General features: G+C 37.2%; 1 pseudogene; it reads right to left on the bottom strand.

The window, feature by feature from the left end:
- Nucleotides 1-599: 599 nt before the first annotated feature.
- Nucleotides 600-1,516, bottom strand: LOC126060996 (olfactory receptor 148-like; annotated as a pseudogene).
- Nucleotides 1,517-4,969: the final 3,453 nt, after the last annotated feature.

Here is a 4,969-nt window from a genome sequence, read left to right on the forward strand (position 1 = left end):
CTAGAGTCAATGCTGGCTAGGAGGAGGGACTTTGGAAGACTTGAAGACAAGAATAAGAAATATTATCAGTCACTCTTGAGTAGCACAAAAAGTTAGCATGATTGGCTGCTAACTGAAAGATTGGAGGTTGAGTCTACCAGGAGATACCTGAGAAGAAAGGCCTGGCAATCTACTTCCAAAAATTCAGCCACCAAAGTATGGAGCACAGTTCTACTCTGACACACATAGGGTTGCCATGAGTCAGTACACTGTTAAATACAGAGCTCTTTATGGGGTAACAGGCGTTACTGAGACACACAAACAAAATCTCACTAGGCAAACACAATATAATACTTTCAGAGAAAGCATCTCCATTTCTCAATTATTTATTTAAAGGGGAAAAAATAGGAGGATGATCCCTAGTGGCACACTGGTTAAAAGCTCAGGCAGCTATCCCAAAAATTGGCAGTTTGAATCCACCAGCCAATTCTTGGAAGCCTTATGGGGCAGATCTATTCTGTCCTATAAGGTCACTATGAGTCAAAATCGACTTGGCGCCAAAGTTTTTTTTTAATCCTAAGGGACAAAATGCTTCTAAAATCTAGTGCTAAATCCATAATTTATTCCAGAACAGTAACTACTACATTGTGGAATACACTTTTCAGGGGACTTTTTACTTTCTTGTTCCTTAAGGAATAGATTAATGAGTTCAGCATGGGTGACACAAGATTGTTTAATATTTGCACCACAGCACCAAGGAAGGGTTTGGGTGTGGGCTGCAGATAGATGATGATTACAGGTCCGTAGGCACAGAGTATTGCAGTGGGGTGAGCACTGTAGGTGGAGAAAGCTTTCTGCCTCCCTTCTGCTGAACGGATCCTCAAAGTGGCAATGCCAATGCGAGTGTAGGAGACACAAATACTGAGCAAAAGCATTACAGCCAGAAGGCCAACATTAGTGAAACCCACCCTCTGGGCCAGGGAGCTGTCAGCACAAGCCGGGAGTAAGACAGGAGGAATGTCATAGAAGTAGTCCACCTGATTGGCGCCACAGTAGGTTAAATGAAAAGTATGGTGGCATCAAGACAACCCACCAACCAGGTCCCCATGACCAAACCCACACAGACCCTAGGTTTCATGATAAGCATATACCTCAGTGGGTGACAGATGGCCACAAAATGATGGTATGCCATCCCAGAGTAGAGGCAGCCTTCCATACAACTCAGGAAGTGATAAAAGAAGAGCTGTGTAGCACACCCCTTATAAGAGATGGCTTGGCTCTGACCAGAGAGATAGAAAAGCATCTTGGGACAAGTTACAGAAAGGAAAAGTATGTCAAAAATAGATAGGAGTCCCAAGAAGAAATACATGGGGGTGTGAAGGGTAGAGGAAGAAACAATGGCCATCAGGATGAGTAAATTGCCAAGCAAGGTGAAGAGGTAGATGAACAAGAAGATGACAAAGAGCACAGCCTCCAGTCCCTTGGTCTGAGGTATTCCCAGCAGAATGAACTCCCTCAGCTCTGGGTGATTTCTCATGTCCTTTGGAGAATGGTCTGGGTAGAGACAACCAATGTGAAAACATGAGTGTGGATTGTGATGGGCACAACACCAATACATTCATTCTCACCAAACTTTTTTAAACATAAAGATGGTTCTGAAATTAAGAATTAGACATTCTGCCAAAGACACTTAAGGGCTAGTAAAGCTAATCTTCATACCTCGAGATATCATATTCCTTCAGGAAATTTTACTGGATACAAAACAAGATAAAACATTAACACATGAAAAAATACTAGAAGGGCTAATAGAACAAGATGTTGATAATAAACGAGAGCATAAGATTTAATTAATGACAATAATGAACAGCCTAAAACAGACTAACATGAAACAGCCTGATTCCTCTACTTCCTTTTCAGAGCATTCCTACAGTTACTCAAGGATGGGGTCAGATACTCTAAAGGTCCATCAAAGGGCATTCTGGGTACCCACACCTCTGATGGAAAAAATGGTTGACCAGATAGTGTGATGAGCATGAGGACTTATGTTGTTGTGTTGATATTATTTGACGTGGATATATTCTTAGATGGAGTATTTCTTATTTGATGATGTTCATTCAACTGAAGAGAAACTAACAATGTCAAATTTGATCATTATTGTGGGATTTTAAACTATTTAAAGGTCTGCAGTTAAGTATTATTACTTAGATTGTAAGTTTTAGTGAAGTCACCTTCATATATAAAGAATTAGAGATATTTAATTCTTGCTAACCTCTGGAATTTTCTAATCCTTAGTGCAGTAAAACAAAAATATGTATGTCCTGCCACTTTGTGTTATTTGTCTGTTTTTGTTTTATTTTAAAGGGAAAAAAAATAGGTCACTGAATATTCTAAGACTGTGAATCTGCCACAGGGGTGTGCTGTGATCGGCTCTATGTTACAGTACTCGAGTTTAAGGGATCTAGTGAATTTTCCATCTGTAAGAGATGATATTTTCACTTAAGTTTTTATTTTCATGCTTTTTTTGAGATTCAAAGTATATGAAAATCATCTACTTATAATTGTTCTGCCTTCTAATTACAATTCTTGGTGAATTTTTCTAATCCTCTTTTATAATTCACTGTGTTACTGATAGACAATTTCATCTATGAAAAAAGCATGGATGTGGTAAGGTAGTTTAATTCTATCCAGATACACACAGAAAATTCTGGTGGATTTGATTTCAGGTTCCATTAGTCTTTAAGGTCCCTGAGAGCAAAGACTGCATAATTTGTCACCGAATCTGCAGCATTTATTCCAGTATCTGTGAATGGTTGGCAGTTAAATATTTGTTGAATGAATGAATGAGAAGTTGAAAATTAGCTTATAAATAGACTTAGTCTGTAAGTTCCATGAAGAAAACATGGCTATTGTTCACTATATATTTGGGATTTGGGGAAATGGTAACACTTATAAATAGGCTTAATACAATAGAATTTTCGAATGCTCTGAAATAATTCCTTTTGCCCTTAGACTGTTTTAAGTTGTTGGATTAACCCTGGAAAGCAATGATTATAGTAAGCCTGCTTTAGGTTCCAGATGGCATGCCTAATGAGCAAAATTTAGATATTCATTGAAATGTAGAATACCTAAATCCTGACTGAGGCAAGATAGGATGAGCCTTGAGTATCTTCATAATTATTTACACTGCTAATTGCCACTTGTTGGGGGAGAAAAGTAAATGGGAGCTGGGGTTAGAGGGTTAGCAAAAAAGACTGGCTTTCCCTGAGAAGAAGGGAAATGAGAAAGTCATGATTAGCTGAAAGTTCTGTGTCAAAAAGAAAAGGAATTAGTGGCAAAACACTTGACATAAGGCAAAACTTGTTTACACAACCAGAGGTACTGGATTTAGATAGTGCATCTTAGTTCATGTGAAATTAGACCTAAAAGAGAGTTATCACACTACCTTAACACAGCTCATTTCCTTTGCAATTATTGTTTTTGCAGTAATACATCTATGAAAACTCTGTTTATTGGGTCCTTTAAGTCTTTGAGTCCTTTAGGGTTTCTTCCTGGAGCAAAGCCAATGATTTCTTTTAATATTTTTTTCAAATTACCTTTTCTGCTTTTAGTGGGGACCATCTAGAGCTGAAGTCTCTGGAGCCAGTTTGTATCACTGCTGAAGCTCTTGGTGGCCCCCGTACTCTGGATGAGCGGTGTTTTAACGCAAGCATCCCATACATTTCTGATCTAGGTTCAGTGATCAGAGAGGACTAAAAGAATGACTGCTAAGAAGATATTTTGGCATATTTCCAGGAAAAGACTTATAATGCAGAGAAAAAAGTAGAATTTAATATGTGACTTTGAAACTATAAAAATGTAAATAAATAAAAAATAGAAATGTAATTAATGTAAGCTAAAAAAAATTTCTTTTTATGAAAGTTGTTCTTTATGAAAGTTTCAAACAATGAAAATGTAAATTCATGGAAAAACAAAACTAAGATGTTGAAAACCAAAATCAAATGATGGGAAGATACTGCTGCAATGCAAATCCGGAAAAGACAGAATTTCATTGCTGTCTGGAGGAGGGAATAAGGTAATGAGTGAATGGTGATAAGAAAAGGCAAGATTTTTGAGCTGGATAGATTCGGTTTTGAACCCAGGCTCTTTTACTTACTAATTTTGTGACCGGCTGAGTCACTTTACCTTGCTGTGCTTCAGTTAACTTATTTATAAAATAGAGATGGCATTACCCTTTGAGAGTCATTTGATGGATTAAATGGCATGAGGCAGCATGTAAAAGCTAATGTGGTCCCTGATATATAGGAAGTGCTCATCAACTGCTATTTACTCCTTTAATTTAGGCAAGAGTCTCTTGCAATATATTGACAATATCGGCATGAACATAGCTAATCCTTAATAATTCACAATTTGGGGGAAGTGTCTAGGACCTGCCCCTGGATACCTATGAAGGTTTCCCCTGAATTATACTGAAGTACAAAACTAAATCACATGGTGGAGAACATTGGTAGCCATGGCATAAGTGCCTGCCCCATTCCCACACCATGTGCACACCGTTCCCAACTTCTCAAAACACAGCAAGTTATGAATTGTGCTAATACATGACATCAGTGATAAGTTAGGTGAAACATGTCACATTTCTGTTCATTCCAAAGGAGTATAAATATTATTTTCTTTAAGATAAAAACTGAAAATAGAAACTGTGAGAATTATCTCATAAAAATAATATTTCAGTTTGCAATATTTTTCACTAGGAATTTTTTTCTTTTTCATTTTTTCCTGTAACTTCAATATATATGTGTGTATATCTATACATATATATATATATATAGATATTCAAAATCTTAAACATCCAAGCTCTTCACCATTCTAGAGCTAAAACTAGACAGGTTTGTAGGCATACAAAAATATATGGAGCTGAGAAGGAGAATTAAAGTAGTAATTTAACGTTGCCCCAGAATAGAAATAGATACAGCTTTCCTAGAAGATTCAA

The sequence above is a fragment of the Elephas maximus genome, chromosome 17 (assembly GCF_024166365.1).
Source record: "Elephas maximus indicus isolate mEleMax1 chromosome 17, mEleMax1 primary haplotype, whole genome shotgun sequence".
Classification (NCBI taxonomy): domain Eukaryota; kingdom Metazoa; phylum Chordata; class Mammalia; order Proboscidea; family Elephantidae; genus Elephas; species Elephas maximus.